Source organism: Leptinotarsa decemlineata, unplaced genomic scaffold (assembly GCF_025532065.1).
Source record: "Leptinotarsa decemlineata unplaced genomic scaffold, Ldec_3_MD MMD2_P_RNA_scaffold_12, whole genome shotgun sequence".
Taxonomy (NCBI): domain Eukaryota; kingdom Metazoa; phylum Arthropoda; class Insecta; order Coleoptera; family Chrysomelidae; genus Leptinotarsa; species Leptinotarsa decemlineata.
Genome location: NW_027412526.1, coordinates 6,190,499 through 6,212,808, shown reverse-complemented (window position 1 = coordinate 6,212,808; position 22,310 = coordinate 6,190,499). Strand labels below are relative to the sequence as shown.

General features: G+C 38.1%; 1 long non-coding RNA gene across 1 annotated transcript; it reads left to right on the top strand.

Moving 5' to 3' along the window:
• The first annotated feature begins 7,843 nt into the window (after positions 1-7,843).
• Positions 7,844-10,173, top strand: LOC111501801 (uncharacterized). Its single transcript, XR_002721648.2, has 2 exons — positions 7,844-8,048; positions 9,943-10,173. It is a non-coding gene; the product is annotated as an uncharacterized lncRNA (long non-coding RNA).
• Positions 10,174-22,310: the final 12,137 nt, after the last annotated feature.

The following is a 22,310-nucleotide window of genomic DNA, read 5'->3' as shown; positions in this document are numbered from 1 at the left end:
TACAGGGCGTGTAATTACTAATGTACTATCAGAATGAAATTTGAACGTTACAAACTGGTCACCAAGATCGTGGGATATGACCCCGCTGGACTTTTTCTTGTGGGGTTTCCTCAAGTCGCAGGTGTATGCGAATAAGCTACAAACCACAACGGTCCTCATAGCCAACATACCCATGCCATCGATAATATTCAGCCTGATTTATACGCCAAAGTCATGGAATGTTTCGGATGCACTCTACTAAGAGAAGCCGTGGCGGACATTTGAACGATGTTATTTTCCACGCATAATGGCATCACTAGCTCTTTCAAATGAATCAAAAAATGTAAATGATCTGTATCGGTAGAGTAGGAAGGGTAAATGTACACTCACAGCACTTAGGCCTCATGTTACCCATTGTACATCCTCCCGAGGAGTTGTCCTAGGTCATCGTTCATCCTGTCCTTTCCAGGAAGGTGGACATGTCACTAGAAGACATCTCCTTCAAATAAGACTCGTCGAACACACACTCTCTTTGCAACCTTGAGGTGTCATACAGTGGCCTCCGCGATGGTTTTGGAGGGTGCAGCGACATTACTGTCGTTGGAGGTGGAGTGGAGGAGGAGGAGGGTGCACTTATAGTTGCTGACACTCCTGCCTCCATTCCTCTCTTCCTCCTTTTGGCCTCGGCGCCGCAAATTCGCTTACGCCTTGGCCTTTGTCTTACATCACGAGATGATCTGCTATATCCAGCCTCATTCCAGGCGGTAGATTGGAGTTCATCACCAGTCACCGCCTTACATTGAGGTGAGCAATTCTGTCCAGGCTCGGAATTGGTTTTTGTTTCTGTTGTCTCTGTTTTTGTGTTTGTTTCATTCATGTGTGTGCCCACGTGCAGCAAGGGCAGAATTGGTCACCTCTGGCAGAGCCCCGCATTAATAGAGGTTGGCTGATTACAATAAGGTTTCGTCCAGTTCCCCAAGAGTATCGTTCGTAACCGCATATCACCCTGCGGCCATTCAGCTGTCGGTACGATTCCCTACACCTTAGCTTGGGTAGGCTGGTCCTCAGTGGCATGTTTTGCAAAGGCTTTTGGGGAGTTTTAGTTCCCCTCACCCTAATTTCTGCCACTGACCAGGAGTCTGGCAACCCCGTCCGTAAGGCCACATTGGCTTCCCTGACAGAACCTCTAGTCCCATGGCCGTTCCCCTATCCGCCACCAGGGGACGCGCCCGACAGGTAGTCCAACCCACGGGAATGTAGATGTATTTAAATTCAAAGATAGGAATCTTTCAGTGAAAGACTATATACGTTAGAAATCCATACGTGTGACGATAGTAATGGTACCTTTCATCTTTGTTACATTCATAATTTGTTAGTTGATTAATACGTAGTGAAACGGGGCCGAAACCGATATACACTGTCATATGTTCAATTATCTCTTCACCTTTGCCACTACCAACTGACACCTTACGGCTATTTGCATTGTAATTAAATTTTTATGATTTGAACCGGCGTACCGCAGGAGAAGGACCCACTAAAACAAGATTATCTGTAATACACTACAAAAACAAATAATGTAACTAAGCCGGTTATTAAAATGCCGCGTTGGGCGTGCATACTAAGTGTTTCCTCGTGGTTCTTTCATATGACTTGCTTGATTTATTACCATTTACGCCTCTCCCAAAGATCCAGCTGATGATACCGCGGATATGAGGTGGTGGTATGTTAATTCTCGCTGGAAAAACGTTCATTTGCATCTTTATTATGAAATTAAATTGTATAATTGCCGATGGGCTTGCGTCCAGCAAAGAAAGTCGAAATGTTTTATGATAATGTTAAAATGGTAAATTGGTCGTTTTTCGAGTAATCGGTGGTAACTGCGGCATGTTTCGTTATTTTGTGACGAGTGTTACTCATTTCTCATTCAGTGTCAAATGTTCCACTTCACTTATATTTGTGAAGACTTCGTGAAACGATTAACATAAATTGAATGTTTTTCTCGATGTACTTCATGTCCAAATTCTTGCTTCTTTAGACTGTTTCTCAAGTACCGTTCTGTATCTATAGACTAGGGAGGATGAGTGTAGACCTATAGTACCTAGGCCATATGTGACCCAATGTACATCCTCCCGAGGAGTTGTCCTCCTAGGCCATCGTCCTTTACAGGAAGGTGGAGAGGTCGCTGGGAGACATCTCCTTTATATCGGCAGGTATAGGCCATGACTCGCCGAACACACACTCTCTTAATAATAATAATAATAATAATAATAATAATAATAATAATAATGATCTTTATAGGTTTCAAAGACCTAAAAGGCATAAAACAAGTCCAAAGAAATTTGAACATAGATTAGGCAAAGAAAACATTTACTTCAAAATGCTATAAGGAGCAAAGAGAGTTCACTACGAAGATAAGAACTGTCCATTGTATAATACGAGTTATCCAGTAAGTATGTTTTCAACGTTTTTCTGAATCTGAATTAAGATACATCCTGATCGATTTTTGTCATTAGGTGGTTGTGAACCCTAATTCCATTGGAAATAGGGCCATACAGGCATATATTTAACTGATTTTGGGGTGTGTAAAGACGATGACTGAATCTTGTTGTGTAATTGTGGACGTCATTATGACAAGGAATTTTGTTTCTGTTTTCATGTATATAACAGAAAACTTCCAATATTGTATTATTCAGTATGGATATCGAGTGTCTATGATTTAATTCAAAAAGGAAAGGAATATTCGGAACAGCACTCAAGAAAAATTATTGGCAAACCGCGGACACGTGTTTCTGGCTATTGACCTCATCAGCGCGGTGTAGCCAAGTGCAAAGATGGGCAACACTTGGTTGCCAAAAACTGGAAAACAGCACAAACGAACGGAGTCACCAACAGAAGCCCACAGCACATTTGTGATTTCAATTAGGAGACCTACAATTTCTAGGATTTCCTACATCTGACAGACTGAATAAGTGATATTCAATCTGTCAGATGTAGTCTTAACAAGATTGCCGTTACCAGTTGTCAAAAGGAGATTTCGTTCTTGTAGTGCGTGGAATGGAGTCAGCCTTATAATCCTACATCCCAGTAACCATACCGACCTCAATGAAAAGAACGTCAAGGGTGACTTTTGAAAATATTGTTGATAAACAAGAGACATTATCTTCTGCGGCTCAGAGAGTTGAAGAACAGAGCCGATAGCGCAAGATATTCCTTGCAAAAATGTGTCCACTGAACCCTCAAGGAATCAGCATTCGAATACCAACAGCTTGTGCTTGTTCTCTAAACTGAGGTTTCTGAACTCGCTAAACAAAAGTTTTGTACTTCCAAGACTTTTTCTATCAAAAAACGTGTCAGAATCTATTTTGCAGAAATATGTGCCCCCTGTAGTGGGAAAGGCATTTATTCTACATGCATTTATTCTTGCTCCCAACAGATGAACTAGCCATATTCTCGCTTCAGCCATTTTGGTATATCTTGTTTCACGAAAGGGTTTCTCTTTTTTGATTCGTGTTTAATGAGGGATGGCCCTTGTTCGTGGTTGTTTGATTGTCTCCTCGAATACACCCTTGTCAAATACGAACTGTTTTATAGAATACCGTTCCCGAGTAGAGAGCAGATTAAGAGCAGATAGGTGTTTCCAGTCGCAGACCCAGGACAGATATATCAACCTGCCTAGGAACCTATGCGACTGTATTTCAACCGGAAATTTACGCTATTGAATTCTGTGCGGAGAGATTGGAAGAATCCAACCACATACACAAGTCAATAAAACATTCTCGGATAGTCAAGTGGTGTTGGACGCTTTTAGCTCCTATCAAGCAACGTCAAAATTGTTAGCAAATTGTCAAAAACGACTCTCCTCAATAGAAAGACTCAACAGATTGTCTCTGGTCTGAATTCCTGGCCATACTGTCCGAAACGAGAGAACAAAAAGTTCATATAGAAATCGCCAACTCATTAGGAGCGGGAGTAATTGCATGTAGCACCTTCCCTTACTGCACTACAGAGGGAATTGTCCATGGAAAGAGTGGCAAGTTGCGGAACTGTGTGGATGATCGACACATCAACAAGTCGATAGTCCCAGAGGTGCCAAACTTAATCTTACAAAATACCTTCTGCTAAGTTCTTTTGATGAGAGAGAGAGAGAGTCGTGGAAGTACGCAGAGTTTGGTGGACCAGAACTTAGCTCCAAAAGCTGATGTCGGAAGTCCTCGCGGGTTTAGTTGACAAATATTTGCAAGGTATCTCTTGACGACTTCATAACATACCCATATACACTGCGACCATTTGAAGGTCATTCGCAAAAGACTGCACACATGTATGTACCTTAACATGCAAGAAAATACGAAATTGAAACCTAAGGACCCACTTGGGGTAGGCAGATTGGGACTTTCAGAGTTCTGGAGAGTGAGCGACCATTTGAAGGTCATTCGCATAAGACTGCACACATGACCTACTGGATGTACCTTAACATGCAAGAAAATACGAAATTGAAACCTAAGGACTCACTTGGGGTAGGCAGATTGGGACTTTCAGAGTCCTGGAGAGTGAGCAGATTTGGATTTTAGTGTAGCAATGCTTTCTCAGAAATGACTTCAAAGCCGAACTGTCAAGAAATTGTAAACTCTATAAGGGAACATAAGGAAGAAGTATTTTTTTATCAACGGGTCTATCTGGAGTTACTTTGGTGTAGTATAGCCTGCTCAAATTTGATTTCGTTTTGTCCATTTCCTATGAAAACCTTTTTTTTTGTGAAACAGTTCCATGGAGAAACACTCAGATGCTCACAGATGCCTCTGGTCCTGTCAACCAAAACTTCAATTACCTCTCTTTTGTCGTGGCTAGTGATTGGGATATTTGTTCATATATCTGTCTGTGTGCGTGGGTTCCGGTACACTCTATGACCTAATGCCACATGTTCACCTTTGTTCCCCAGTGAATTCAAGAAGGCGATAAAGAATCGAATTTTTGGGATAACTGAGTTTGGATATGATAGAAATTTCTTCTGTTGCATCTCACATGCTGCTGCAATACTTCGAAGATATCATCAACGTTATGCAGCCAACAAATGGTTTCACAGCCGTTTGTTCTCAGACCCGTTGTTTGAAGAAGTTTACCACCGAAGGAATTATAATAGACACCTTGAATGCAGGCAATGCAATGAAGTGAAAGAGATGGCTCGTCGTGTTTTTTACGAATGTGAGAGGATGGATCAGTAAGCAAGCAATTCATGGAGAACCCAAATTATATCTAGACGACAATTATCGAACAGTTGATGCAGGCCTTAGTTGACTGTTGGAGGTCATTCCCAATATGTGGATAGGACGTGGGTCTGAAAGCCTGTTCAGTAGCAAGTCCGTTTGTGTTTAGTTGAGATATTTTTTGAGCCTTTTACTGTGGAGCTCTCAACTTCCAGGTAACTGCCCTACACGTGATAACTCATCACATATATCCATTGGATTTGTTCTGGCGTCAGGCCCCAGGATTTTTCGCAGACTCTTTACCAAACTTTTGGGATAATCTAAAGTCCAATCAGTTGATGAATAAAATTTTGCAGGGCTGTTTCCAATCCACTATACTTTCCATGCTTTTCATCGATTTCTTTGAATAATTTCTGGAATATTCTTTCCCCAATTGAGTTCGTTGCAACATCAAGGAGAAATGATGATTATTTTTTCACAATATTCAGATTGGAAACTTCACAGAGCTTCTGCATTACTCAACATCCGATAAAATACGTCATTTCCTCCTATTTCGATGTTAGCAGCGTGCTAACTCGACGGTTTTCAAGTCTGACAAATGGTTGTACTCGCGCGCAACAATACCCATTTCATACCTCCATAATATATTATCAAATGTAGCCGACTCGCTGCCTAAATTGTGACACTAACATGTATGCCGACCGACGCCATTTAGACGCTCCGCAGCGCGTTGTCGGCCGCATGTAACGATACTAATGAGTGTGTTAAAATCACATCAATCAATGGTCACGTAGCAACCGTGTACTTTGATCCGGTCTCACCATTCGCACCCGTTTATCCCATTATTTGCTTTCATTGACGGATGTGTAGGGCCAATTTGACAGTGAATTCGATTGGCGGGGCGACTAAGGAGCGTTTTTTGGTGAATTTTGAAATTATTCGGAGGGGAACAGTTTCAATTGGCGAAGCGGTTCAGCGAAAAGGGGTGTGACGTCACCAGATATACAAAATACAGAGTCCACGGATAATCACTGTTACTTTTAGTGGTTTCTGTGACAGTTCAATTATTTTTCGGTTGTTTTGTATTCACTCGACTATGTTGTGGGAGTTTGGAGGATAAAAAACGCACAAAAAGTTATTATATAGTACATAATTGTATTTATATAACTCGAAATTCATCACAAAAATTGTTTGTGAATTTTACCAAAAATTATAAAGTTAAGAAAACCTTGCAAATAGCTATGCCAAAAATTAACCCGTTTTTGTTGCGAAGGTCATTACAATGTAAATGAATTACACAATTACAATGAAATAAGTGGAATTATGGAAAAACAAACAAAAAATATTCTAGTTCAATTATAATTTGTTATTGTCTGTTCATTTTTTGCTCGTAATGTATTTGTGTGGTATATAATAACAATTATGAGTTATCCCAAAATTGTTACTTATGGTGTTCCGCAAGGAACGGTTCTAGGACCAATCCTGTTCAAAATATATTTGAATGAACTATTGCAGATACCAACAAAAGGTAAATTTCGAGCTTTGCTGACGATACGGCTGTCTTGTATACCGACTCTTCATGGAACCAATTGAAAATGTCTGCAGAAAAAGATTTCATTGAGATCGAGAAATGGTTCTGTCACAATAAACTTACGATCAATTAAGAAAAAAAAACAAATATTTGCCTTTCACATCATACTGCAGTACATTACCCAATATGGGACCCCTAAATATAGGAGACTATAATCACATACCTGAAGACGATTCAATAAAATATCTAGGTATCCATAGACATTTTCGATGGCACCTACATATGAAAGAAATAATCAGAAAGTTAAGAGGTACACTTCTGAATGTCAAATGAGGATGAGAAGTCAATCGATACCTTTTGTCTAAGGTATTTTACTTCTCCATAAAACTAGCATGAAAGTAACAAGTTTCATATCCATCCATGATAATAATTATAGACCTTTCACAATAAATGTTTTTCATCAGTAACTGATGAAGCTACCGTGTGACGAAACGCGTTAATAAAATGAAATCTAATTCAATCATTTATGTTTCCTCTACAAAATATCAGTATGTTGAAAACCAGTCAGTATTAAGAGAATTAAGTTCAATTCTGTCAACTTCAATTTCTGAGGAGTTTCAAAACTATTATCAAAAACGAAATTGAAAAGTCATTAACTAATCATAACTGAAATCTGTTGACTATTGAGTTTAACAGTAGAAAGAGATATGACTGTGGTATGGACATACTTATTTTCATCGCACTATCTGAAAGATTTGTGTCCTTTTCACGGATAAGAGTATAGTACCATTACTTGATGAATCAATGAAATCGGGCTTTCCAAAACGTCTCCTATATATTCCAATAGGTTTCATTGTTCAAGCAGCCCCTGGTAATTTGCTTATTGAATTTTCATAAATTCCAGATTTTTTTATTCAGGTCACAATAAAAGTCTTCGTTCCTGAATAATTTTTACAATTTCAACAGTTTATCATTTTTCGAAATGAATTATTATAAATTTATATCAACAATTGAGTAACGTCGCAACTAGGGTATCTCTAGCGTTTGTAAATGAAAATTATCCGGGAAAAAATGTAAAGGAATTGCGACTTACTATCACGGTTCGACATACGACAAACTGAATATTCATAAATCAAAACGGAATTATAAAACAAAAATAGTTAAGGTAGATAAGATACCGTGTAGATTGCTCAGTGTGAGTAACTGTTAGTAACTTGAATGTGCTTGCAACGTTATCAGAATGATGAAAATATATTTTTCCATTCCGTTGGTTTGCTTTGTTTTACAATTGATTTGTATCAGTTGTCAAGGAACGACGAGAGATTTTCAACAAGAAGGTGAGATTTATGAAACAATAGATCAGTTAGTCCATACTATTGCTTATTCGAAAGTTACCTACGTTGAAATTTAAAATGAAAGACTTTTCGAAAGAGATTCAGCAATAATCAAGCTGGTGCTGAATTAACAGTTATTTTGATACATGAATTGAATTTCATAATAAGAATAGATTGTTTCAAGAGTTTTGTCCATTTTTATGAGTCTACTTTAAACTGTAAAGGTTGTCGCCCACTTGTCCGGCACAGCACAGCACGACCCGTCCCGTCAAAATACGTATAGGATTGAAACAATGAAAATGAATGAACAACCGTCCACTAGCTCGGCACGGCACAGCCAAGAGCGTCCGCCGCCGGAAAGGATTCCAGCTCGCCGATCCTGTCCGGCAAATAACGGTACATGCTGAGACGGACTGGCCAAGTGAACGCGTCGCCGGCCAACGCTTGCCAGCATCAACTTGTCCAAACGTGCCTGAGAAGTTTCTGTCTCTGTTTTGCTATTTTATCAGTTGACAGCACAGTGTCAGATGGTACCTATGGAAATGGACGAAGAAAAATTGAGTTACTTGATAAGGCTGACTCTAGAATATCCAGAAGTTCTGAAAATTTGCCTGGAGTCATTCAGAAACACTGGGAAAAGTTCTCCTCACCTTCTTCCAAGTCGTTGAAAAGATGATGAAACTCTCCCAAATTAGCCTCCTTTTGATTAATGGGATGAACCCACAACATTCTTTTTCGTGACTATTTTCTTCTACATTCAATAATGCGACCACTATAATGATGACGTATCAAGCGACAGACAGTACCGTACTGTGATCTGCCGAGCAACTGGGCGATAAGCTTAAAGATTGTCGCCCACTTGTCCGGCACATCACAGCACGGCCCTTTCCGTCAAAATACGTATATGATTGAAACAATGAAAATGAATGGACATCCGCCCACTAGCCCGGTACGGCAGAGCATAGAGCGTCCGCCGCCGGAAAGGATTCCAGCTCTCCGGTCCTGTCCGGCAAATAACGGTACATGCTGAGACGGACTGGTCAAGTGTGCGTGTTGCTGGCCAGCGCTTGCCAGCATCAACTTGACCAAACGTGCCTAAAAAGTTTCTGTCTCTCTGTTTTGTTATTCCATCAGTTGACAGCACAGTGCCAGACGGAACCCATGAAAATGAACGAGGAAAATTTGAGTTGCTTGCGAAGGCAGGCTCTAGAATATCCAGAAGTTCTGAAAATTTGCCTGGATTCATTCGGAAATACTGGAAAAATTTCTCCTCGTCTTCTTCCAGGTCGTTGGGAAGATGTTGAATGTCTCCCAGATTTGCCCTCTTTTGATTAATGGGATGGACCCATAACATTATTTTTTGTGACTGCTTTCTTCTAGATTCAGTAATGTAGCCACTATAATGACGATTTCTTCATCAGAACTGCTGGTGATAGACATGTTTCTGTCACCGTTCGATGTTATCTGAAATTTGCTCGAAATTGAACAAACAGCACCGCCGAAAATAAATAATGACAGAGTACGCAGCGACCTCTAGATGTTACATGAAAATTAATACGAAATTATGATTTTCCCCGTCAAAAAAACTCCAGGTAATAAATTTCGTGCAACAAACTTATTTTTTGCAAGAGTTATTTTCAAATAACTAACAAAAAAAATCAATTTCAACTCCCCGTATCTCCGAAACGAAGCATTTTCGTACACAAGTTCATATAAACTTTTTTCTTAAAATTGTCTCAGGAATACGTCTCTTGAATATTTTAAAGTACTTATGTTACAACCTGTATAATAGATTTTTTTACAAGAAATATGTTTTTCCGTCTTAAAATCCTAGTCATACAAATCGCAAAAATCGAGTTTTGGTATATTTCCTAGGAGAAAACATGTTTGTTTTCAGATTGCAACAAGACCACTGAAGAAGGCCCATTTGGTTGCAAAGCATACATACCCAGGTGGAGATGGAGTATAGACAACGGAACGTGTATTGAAGATGTCTATGGAGGATGTAATCAGTCGAAGAACAATTTTCTGGACTACAATACTTGCATGGAAGTAGCTGAACCACTGTGTTCCAATGTTGGAGAATCAGTAACAGAAAATGTCTCAAAATAAAGCTTAATTCAGTAAATTTTCGATGAACTTTTTATACCATCTAGCCCCTGGAAGAACAAGCTGTCGATAGAAAATGCTATTATTTTAATTTTTTTAATTTCGAAGATAATGGAATCAATTGATGCAAAATTCTCAGGAGTAATTCTGCATCATTGTTTGTGCCCAAAATGAAGGATTTTCAATATATTGTTTCCCTAACTTGGGTTGTGTGAAGAGAATATTCTGACTCTTCGACTATATAGAATGTCATTTCATATTATGGTGATTTTGTTAAAGATAACTTAGTGCATATTCAATCGTACTATGATGCTATGTACAGGTACAATCAGTAAAACAATAAAACGTTGAGCTTTTATAAATATGGAATAATTCGAATAGGTGTAGTAACTCTTCCATTACAAAATTTTCTCCGAGGACAGCCCCCTTGCGATCTATGCTACTACTGTTTCTTCCATAATAGTCATGTATACCAATCTGCCTTTTAGCATACCGTCTGTAGCTTTTGCTGTCGATTCCTCTTCTCGACGAAAAATTAAATGGTGTTGACTCCATACTGGAAGTGGATCTATCTTTCCTAATCTGAAGTCCAAGCGGAGTTTCCAAGAAATTTTGAATGTTATCCGTGAAATTTACCATAATAAATAATACCAGCAGATGTGGATACCAAATTTTATTCTTCCAGTATCTTCGGAACTAAGAATATGTTGGTATTTCCATTAAAGCTTCCTGGAATATGCAACTTCACTTAGGAACTTAATATAAGCTTTGAATTATTTTTCTTGAACACCAATTCATATTTTTTTTGTTACCATATCGTTTATCGATCACCGCGAGACCCGAACTGGCTTTTTGAGATGAAAGTTTAAGTATTTATTAGAGTTTTTGAGATTTTCCGACCTGGAGAAACCCCAGTGGAAATAGAGAATTCTCATATCAACACATTTCAGGCGCTTCATTTATCCATTCATCAGAAAATCAGCGGAGTTACATGGAGAGAGTAAGTATTGCATATGTGGCTTATGAGCAATGTCGGAGGACAGTGGGACGCGCATGTGGTCTTTCACCATGTGTGGTCACCTGGATCTACACTGCAATAATAAGACCTATGTTAACGTTCGGAGCCATTGCATGGGGACTGTTCTACAAGCAATGGCCATCCAAAAATTATATCAAATACAGCGATTGGCTCGTTTTAACATCACAGGAGTCCTGAGAACAACACCAACCGCGGCAATGGAATTTATTACTGGTTTGACCACTCTGGACCTGTACGTTAAGGAGGTTATGTTAGTGGCCATGGTGTAAACCTCGAAGTAGGAATGGGTCAATTGAGGCTGAACCTATGGCAAGAAGCGCTTACTGCGCAACCTCTGCTGCAGGTAACCAGTGAAGCAACTTAACCCAGGTGTGTGTTTAATAAACCCTACAAAATACAAATAAAATAGAACACTGAGTCAGATGCTACAAATGCAATACCCATACACACAGACGGCTCAGAAACCAAAGAAGGCTCAGGATGTGGAGATTACTCCAGCTCACTGAGCCTAAGGATTAAGTGGAAAATGGTAAAAATACCAGCGTGGGTCTAACAGAACTGGTTGGTATCTCAATTGCTAGAAAATAAATGACCAGGAAAGGAATTTCTGGCAAAAACATAACAATCTGCATTGATAGTAAACAAGGATGTACAATGAGTCACATCTGGAAATGAAGTTTGTCCTTTATTCACGTCAGTAAATTGCTTTCATTGCGATTTCAGAAGAACTTCTCGACATACATATTAGGGACATAGGCCTGGCAACCAGACCACTGCTTCGATACCATTATTTGTATGATAACAGAAACAGAAACAAAAGAGTAGAATATGCTTACAAGGACATAAAAGTACTTTCAGCTGCTTTCTCAGATATTTGCTGCTTTCTTGGACACGTCAAGGAGAAGAGAGATCGACAGCAAAAGCTACAGACGGTATGCTGAAAAGCAGATTGGTATACATGACCATTATGGAAGAAACAGTAGTAGCATAGATCGCAAGGGGGCGGTCCTCAGAGAAAATTTTGTAATGGAAGAGTTACTACGTCTCCTGAATCAAAATGGATATAAAGTAACGTACTATGCAAACCACTCAGTAATCCAAGTCCAGAGCAAATACAATGATATAGTGAGAGTACGAATAGAAAAGGTCATGAATACTATAACAAGATTGACCAAGATTCACCATTCACCAAAACGAAACAAGAAAGCGGCCAAGCACCTCTGAAACATCGAGGTGAAGAGATACACTTGTCAAAGGAATTCGAATATCCGGAAGTGATATTAGATCCCTGACTGACCGGAAAGAAAGGCACCTTTGGAAAACCAAAGGGGTTTGAACCAGCTAAAATGTATTTGATATATACCATTGTGGTTAAAATAATAACAGCACATGCATTTGTGGTCTAGTAGTCAAAAATAAAACAAACGGTCTGCGACTTTTTCCTGACCGCAAGATTGAAGAGAAGTACTTTGAAGGAAACAAAATAGAAATTGATAAATGATTACATATTTTTGGAGAAAAATCTAAACAGACAGCGTATTTTCGAAACACTTACAATTATATAGATTTTTTCCACCCCACCGAGGATTATCATTCCACTTCCCAACTTACTATTGACGAATAAACAAATCGACTCGGTTGAAAAAAGTATCCGCATTAAATTTTAAAGCCATCTATCAAAATCCAGTTCGAGCATCTTAAAAGGCCCTAAACCGTTTAATAGCCGTTATAAATCTTTCAGTTTCAACTCGTACCCCATGAAGTCAATTAATTCACTTGCAGGACTTTCCTGAAAGGGCCGGGTACTAGGACCTTCGTTACTGTAATTAATTGGTTCAGATAATAGAGAATTTACATATGATAATTCGGGTAAAGCAGCGTCTAGATAATAAACTAGCTGAATATTTAATAGCCTAGACCTAGATCTTTGTTTCTGATCTATTTTACTGTTTGACTTTTATTTCAATCAGCGGGTGGTCGGTATGAAATTCGAATAACGGCCAATGGCCCATTGTTGGAACTTTGAAAACAGGTTCGTGTAAAATGAGAATAGTTATTCATGGTACTGATGTAAAAATAGCTTTTGCACATGTTGCACACATTTTTTCCACGACCAAGTTAGTTTTTTTCATTTCAAACTTTATTGAAGATCATTTGGGAGATTACTTTACAATAAGAAAACTGAAGCTGCTGGATTCCATCTATATACGAGCCATGCGCATAATTGAAAACACGAACATCACTTGCAACCTCGATAGTCTGGAACAGGGTTCTCCAAACTACGGCCCGCGACAGCCAATGATTTACTGTCATCAATCTGGCCTGCGAAAGCCAATGATTACCCTAATTGTTGTTACTATTGCTGTGATAAGTTGAAGAGGAAAACACAGAATGATAATCACTCGGTTTTATTTACTTGCAAGGTAATGATGACAGAAATGATGACAAAGAAAACTCAACTTAAGTATCTAAGTTTAAGCATATTGATAACTAACAAATAATTGAAATGAATCACAGTAAAACAAAAACACTAATGAGATTTATGTAATTGTGATTTTCCACCGACAATACTTTGTAGTTGTGGATCAATTTTACTTGTACCAATTATCAAAAGAGATTTAAGATGCTCATCGGTTGATTGAGATCTCCAAACATTCTTTGTGTACTTCATCTTGGAAAACGTTTTCTCACACAAGTAAGTAGTACCAAAAACGAGCAAATTTATGCAAATTATCAAATTGTTCCAGTGGAAGACTCTTATAAAATTCCAACAAGGATGAATTTTGATATTTGTACTTAAGCATACCACTGCACCGTAAATCAATAATTTCCATTTCGACTTCCGGAGCCAGGGTTTCTATGTCAGATTGAAAAGGATTTTGAAAAAGCCTAATTTCATTCGCAATGACATCAAAATCTGAAAAACGAGTATCAAAATTCATCTTCAAAGCACTCAAAGTTTCGATTGCAAAATTGACGGGAAATTCAGTCTCTGTAGTGTGGCTGAATATTTCACATGTTTCAAAATGTGTGGAACATTTTTTACGTAATCGTGATTGAAATAGTATTATTTTCTGCCTGAAGTATTTGATATTGGTGTATAAATCAGGGAAAAGCTGATTTTCTCCTTGCAATCTCAAATTCAGTTCGTTCATATGATTTGTCAAATCGACATAGAAGGCTAACTTCCACATCCATTCACTATTTTCCAAATCAGCAAAAGGGCGCTGCTTCTCATTTAAAAAAATTTTAATCTCTGCTCAAAGTTCAAAAAAGCGCTAAAGGACTTTTCCGCAACTAAGCCAGCGTACGGCAGTATGATATGGTAAATCATTTTCTCCAATCTGTTGAATAAACTCGCGGAATTGTCGGTGATTCAGCCCAGTGGATCTGACGAAGTTAACAACTGATATGACTGGTTTTAGAACTTCAGACATATCCAAACATTTTCTGCACAAGGACTGTTGATTAATGATACAATGTAAGACCATACATATTTTTACCTCCATCAGTTGTTATAGATTTCAAATTTCTCCATCGAAGGTTCTTTTTATTGATGGTATTTTCAACTCCCTTAAAAATATCTGCCCCACTTGTCATACCGTAAATACTATCAATATCAAGAAGTTCTTTATACACTTCATAGCTTTTATCTCCTCCGCGAATGAAAATCAACACCTGAGCAGTATCTGACACATCCGTTGACTCATCCAATGCCAGAGAAAACCACTCATTATGTCCATTTTTGTCAGACAGTTGAGATGATATATTTTCTGCGATGTCTTGCACCCTCCGAGCCACGGTGTTTGCTGACAAACTGACACTTTTAAATTAATTTACCTTTTCGGGGCATATTTCTTCGGCTACTGCAATCAAGCATTTTTTTATCATTTCTCCATCGGTGAATGGTTTGCCACACGAAAGCTGGCGCGAGTTGCAGACTTTTGTTCAGTATTCGCTTTGGTAAACAAAGATTGCTGCGATTCGAGTCCGCGTTTCAAAGCTTCAAATTTTTCCTTCCGCAAACTTCCTGTATACTTGGAGTAACTTTGAAGATGTTTCGATTCATAGTGTCGTTTAATGTTATAGTCTTTGAGAACAGCTATGGTTTCATTACAAATTAAACGTAGCGCTTTATTACTGGACTCAATCACAAAATAAGTTCCATTTTTCTTGGAACGTTCTGCATTCACTGTCGATTTTTCGCTTCTTTTCCATACTAACAAATCACACATAAAAACAATAAGTCAAATCAAAATACTTTTATTGACGGGTGTTACTTTATTTCACAATAGACAGTTTCGCTTCCTTCGCCTTTCCTACGCAGACTAACTCGCAGTTGCGCTGCTAGCCTTTTTATATGCTATATGTTCTAGCTAGTGTATTCCGATCATGAGGTGATCGGAATACACTAGCTAGAACCAGAACTTTCTCGAACCAACGCGGTAATTCCAAATATTCAATTACGCCTAATGCCACCTAGCGGGTAGCTGAAAAAGATAGTACATAGTACCACTACTCGCCACTAGATGTGGTTAAGTGTCACAATACACAATAATAATTGAAATGCAAAAAAGCGTAAGTTTGCTTAGGTCACGCACTTTGCGACTATCCTAGTCTAGAAATATAGTTAAGGCCCGAAGGTTTCAAAGTTTGGAGACCCCTGGTCTGGAACATCGAAGAAAGGTTGGAGATTTGTGTCTCTATTGTAGATACTTTCACGGGAAGTGTTCAAGTGACTTGGCACAATTCTTAAAATTTTTAATATCATACCAGTGTACATGAATAGAGGTAAAAATCTATTGATAATTATAGACCAATATCAATGACAAGTAATATTAGTAAAGTGCTCGAAAAATGTATAAAAAAAGACTAGTTACCTTTCTTGCGAATGAAAAAATGTTGTCAACTAAACAATTTGGTTTCAGGGAAGGAAAGTCAACTGAAAATGCAGTTTTCAGTGTAACTCGAAATATACAGGGTCCTGCAACAGTGGCGCGGTGTTCCATATCTCAATTTAGGAAACTGATAGAAATCTAAATTTCTATAATATTACCTCATTGCACGAGCTCGACAAAATAAAAATATTAGCGGTCACACAGGGTATTCAATTTTATCTGGTAGGATCCCAACTGTGTTTTTTTAAATAGCAACCTATATTTTTTATTGCTTTTTCGGTTTATACATAGAAAATAAAAGACACATTGTGTATATTTTCACTTCAAAAATATTGACGGTTTTCGAAATTTAGAGTTTAATGAAGGGTGATAATGAAACTTTTATAAAATATATTCGACATGTCTTTCATTTTCTTGAATGCAGAGCTGAAGTCTATGTTTGAAAGACTGTTCTATCCTGCGCAAGACAGCTGGTGTAATGCTGCCAAAAGCATTCGTTATTCTAAGTCGCATATTTTCCGAAGAAGCTGGTGGCTTGGTGGCTCGACGTAAACCATATTTTGTATGTACCCCCATAAGAAAAAATCCAGTCTTGTTAAATCTGGTGATCTAGCGGGCCACCGTACAGACCCATTCCGTCCTATACATTTATTGGGAAATACTTCATTTAGATGATCTCTCGCTTCTGCCGAATAGTAAGCAGGCGCACATACATTGTTCCATTCATATGTCCCTGAAAAAAGTATGGACCAATTACATATTCTCCAATGAGACATTCTCCAGACATTTATCTACCACCTATATTGATAGTCTAGATGTCTCAATTAGTGGGGATTTTCTGTCGAATAATAATGGTAATTATGTCGATTCACAAATCCATTTTTATGGAATGTCGATTCATCCGACCATAAAATGTTATTGAAAAAATATTCGTTCCGACGAATTTTTCCCATGGCCAATTGCAAAAACTCACTATTTTCTCAAAATCGGCATACAGTAGTATGAGATGGATGGATGAAAGCGATGTTTCTTCAAAACTCGTTGCATTGATCTCTCGCTTATATCTACTATTTCACCAATTTGTCGTTGACTCCTACTAGGATCTTCTTCAACAGCAAGAAGAACTTGCAATTCATTATCTTTATTAGTAGCTGGCTTGATGCACTCATGTTCAGAATAATTGATACATCCAGTTTCAACAAATCTTTTAATTTTATTTTATTCGCTGAAGGTTGCTTAAGACCGAAAAAATATGGCACAAATTTCGAGATTATTGAAATTATTGTAATTATTCAAGAACGTTCATTTTGCGGTGTAATTCAAAACTTGTTTATCTAGCAACAGGTAATTTTAGGCATGGGGCGATATTTTAAGGAAAGGCTTGGACAAAAACTATGCATCAAATGAAGAAATTTGAATTCAAATTCGAATTCGAATTTGAATCTGAATTTGAATCTGAATCTGAATCCGAATCTGAATCTGAATCTGAATCTGAATCCGAATCTGAATCTGAATCTGAATCTGAATCCGAATCTGAATCTGAATTTCAATTTGAATCGGAATCCGAATCCGGATTTGAATATGAATATGAATTTGAATCACTACTTTCGCACAGGCACCGCTTCCAGAGTGCCTTAAGAAGTTTTCTGTAGTGCTTGTGTTCTGTAATCAAAAATAGCATCAATATTAGGGGAACGGTTAATTTAATGATGGAAACTATAAGAGTTAAGCCCTTTTGAAATCACTCATTTTGCTGGAGTGCATGTGCACTTTTCAAAATGGTTTTGGATGGCTGTATCTGTATATGTACTATTTGATAATACTCAATTTTATAGAGAGCCCTAATTAATATTAACAGTCATAATCATCGAGCGTGAACTAAAAGCAATTACACTGAAACTAAAATTTCCATCTATTTGATTCGGTTTCTATCTGTTTTGCGGAATATTTAATTTGTGAGGCCGACCATATTAATGACGGTAATTGAAATATATTAATAGATCGGAGTATTCGTTCCATGCGTTGTGAATTTTAACTGCCGCATTCAACGTTTCAGGAATTCCACTGTGTGATATTTTGCAGAAAAACAAACGACTAATCAAAAAATTGAATAACTTCACCATTTCAACTGCTTCTTTGAGGGGTTGATGAATTTGTGAAAAAAAATCAGTATCCAGATTTGATGCTCGTGTTCTGAACGTTTTGTCTACAACTGTCGCGATCATCTTCAGCGACGAAATAGTCTCAACGAATTGCCTAAAACAAGCCCACCGACTGAGGTTTGCAGAAAAAATCATGGGTGAGTGCAGGATGGCTTTTATGCTAACTTGTCGCTGGGAGCCAAATCTGGACAGTACGGTGAATGTAGAAGCAATGTTTAGTCCATTTCATGCAATTTGCAATACTTTTCATTAATTTATGGCACGGTGCTTTGTCCTGATGACACGGCAATTTTTTTCTCCAAACACTTGATATATGATGAAAAAACCAATTCATAGAAATGAACCGGCTGCAAACTATTCCACGTGGACTGTAGACTTGGTGATTTTTTATAGGATAACTTTTACCAACCAGTTTTATGATTGGCTGGAAAGTCATAAAATCAGATTTAAAATCGTATCACGGTGACGAATAGAAATCGGGGAATGCAGGGATGGTTATCGCCGTCGTGTTATCAATGTTCAGTTCAGGAACTGATCGCGATTTGAGTGTTGAAATTCGATATTGGGGCATGAAGTATTAGTAATAACGAGTGTGATAACAAGGCGGACTTTTCCCAAAGTAGTGGTTTCGATAGCAATAGTGAACAATGCGAAAAAGAGAAACCAGTGAATAAAATTCGGATGCATTTGAATATTGAAACACAGAGAGTATGTTTCAATGTGTATAAGAATCTATATCTCAAGTTTTGTTTTGAGGGAAACAAACTATTAGAACTGTACGTGAAATAGTCAAAAACAAACCTCATGAACGCAAGACGCGATGTGATACAGGATTACTGAAACCTTCAGATGTTCATCTGATAAAATCATTGAATAAAACAATATACGACAGTTACAAAAGCAATAAGATTCCTACAACAGAAACCATAAGGAAGAAATTGAATACTTCCTTCCATAACGTGAGCTGCTGTGACAAAATTCTTCAGATTGGATAAAGAAACTAGGATTTTGATTTAAAATAATAAACAAACGTCAAGCAGTTATGGAGAGCAGAAGAATAGTGGAATTGCGTAACAAATACTTAGAACAAATGACTAAATATAGAATAGACAAGAAGAACGGAAAATTGTGTATTTGGACGAAAATTGGTATGACACTCACGACACAGTTACGAAAGGGTGGACTGATGGTTAGAGAATGTGTGGGTGGACTGATGGTCAGAGAATGTGTACTCCCAACATGCCTGCAAATAAAGGATCGTGACTTAGCATTGTGCATTGCGGAGGAAGTAAAGGATGGGTTCCAAATTCTTTGAAAGTATGTGGAAAAAACTTGAGGAATGCAGTGGTGACTATCATAAGAACATGGAAGCTAATTTTGTCGAGAAATGGTTTGAAAACACATTGATCCCAAATTTGGATGCGAATAGTGAAATAGTTCTTGACAACGCTTCCGATCATTCGCGGCAGCTCATCAAAGTACCGAATACAAATTCGATGAAAGATGAAATACAAAGTTTCTATATAGAGATTGGACACTTCCATATTAACGGTGGAATCAAATTCATTTTTGATTCAAATGACGACAGTGGTAGTGAAACAGAGAACATGGAAGAGAAAGTTAGTGAAGTGTTTTTGAAGCGATCAATTGTATATATATGTTAGTAAGTAGTATTCAGAAGTATTTTCAATTATCACCCTGTTAGTTATTGTGATTCTTATATAATCAGATATAATTATTGAATAACGAAATGAGTTAGCTCCCTAACTATATTATTCAAGGGGAGCTGTTGGAAGATATGTTGCACTATATCGTTTACTTGAACTATACTTTGACGTATCTCCCAAATATAATCGAACTGTGAGTAATGATCCGAATTTTTAACTATAGTTTCAAGTGTAGATTCATTGAATTTGGAAGGCTTCAGTACAAAATCGACACTGGTATATATCGAAGACAAAGACCACACTCTGACCGTTCGTTCTTTTTTATTCATTAACGAACAATGGAAGCAGACTTATTTGCGGTTCTATATTACCCCCTTTGTGTCTCGCGAATTTTTAATTGCGCTTTTACATTCTCATTGTATTTTTAACCATTTCACTCTTAATGGTTGGTAAGTTTTAATTTCAAGGAGTATAATTGTGCATTCTGGTTTTTGAATAACGTTGGAGATGATGGTTATATACGGGGGGTGGTATTTTGAAATGAACATTATTTTTACTGAAATCGATGATGTGAAATCATGATTAGGATCATCAATAGATGTTTAATGGACATTTTCTGTCTATTGATATATTTTTTAATCGCCCGTCAGGCGTCGGAAACGGGTTCTCAGTTTCCAATCATTCATTTTTTCAACGTATTTCTATTCTAACCTCACTTCTCACTTTCCATATAGTCACCAATTTATCTTTTTGAAATTATACTTCTTTCGGCGCGTTAGGGAAAAATGATGAGAGTAAATTTTGACGATGAGGGCACACACCGTCACGAAAAACCAACACGCTGAATTTGGCTTCTTCTTCTTTAATTTATATGGTTTCTCAGTCGAGCGCATTCGGCCAGACTCCTCCTGTCCGTAGTGAACAGAAGCTTCGTCCGAGGGCGCAGCTGTCTTGCTCGAGACACGCCAATATGGCCAGGAATCCAGACCGGAGATAATCTGTTAAGTCTTCCTATCGTGAAGAGTCGTTTTTGGCAATTTGCTATCAATTTAGATGTTGCTCGGTAGGAGCCAAGAGCTTCCAACGCCGCATACAATTCAATAGCGTGAATTTTCGCTTTTCTAGTGTACTACTATAGTACTAGTCAAGCCATGTCATCTGATACCCATGTTGAGGGATCGAAAAAAATATTCGATCCGCCATTTTCTACCCATCTTGAATTCACAATGGTACAGATTTTATTAAATTGTATTGTCATCAAATTATGGAATTTCAATCATGTTTCGTTCGAATCGGTAGACGAAACGATTCAAAAAATAAAAAAATTGAAAGTGACAGTAAAGACTTCAAATCCGAAAAAAAGGTATGGAATTAGAAACAGGGAAACTGTTTTCTTTAACATGTTCTGAAATTTCCGATTTTAGAAAAAGATCAAGAGAAGTGCTTTCATCGGGACACAAAAACAATGGAAAATGGGCATCAAGAAAAATAAATGCTCATATGATGACATACTATAACTGAGGACCGTGTGTATTCTACTTACAAAAACAAGGAAGTACTTTTAGCTGCTTTCGTGGACATTGAGGGCGCATTTGATAATACATCGTTAGATTCAATCATCCAGGCGTCGAAGAGAAGAGGGATCGACAAGACACGCTGTAGGTAGATAAACTGCATGTTTAGGGGAAGATTGGTATATACAACCATTATGAGGGAAACAGTCGTGGCACAGTTAGCAAGGGGTTGTCCTTAGGATGAGGGGTTCTATTACCTCTGTTATGGAACCTTGTAATGGACGAGCTATTATGTCTCCTGGACCACAATGGGTATAAAGCACTGGCTATGCAGACGACTTAGTCATCTTAGTCCAGGGCAAATACAATAATGTAGTGAAGGGATGCATGCAGCAGGCCCTGAATATTATAACAATATGGACTGAAGAAAAAGGGCTCAACATAAGCCCATCCAAATCGACCATAGTAGAATTCACCAAGAGGACTAAAATGAAGGGTTTGGACCTCTAAAACTTCGAGGTGAAGAAATACAAGTTTCGGGGGAGGTTAAATATCTGGGAGTAATTCTAGATTCAAAACTGACCTGGAACCAACACTTGGACAGGATAAAGAGGACGCACCTATGGAAGACGCACCTATGGAAAAACATGGGGGCTCAAACCAGGCATGGTATGTTGGCTATACACGATGGTGGTTGAACCCATGACAACATAAGCACCTCTGGTCTGGTGGCCAAAGATGAAGCAGGCGATCGCCATCAACAAACTAGGCAAGGTGCAAAGACTTGCATGTTTGGGAATGACAGGAGCAATGAGAACTACCCCAACAGCTGCATCAGAGACACTCCTGAATCTACCTCCTTTACACTTTGTGATA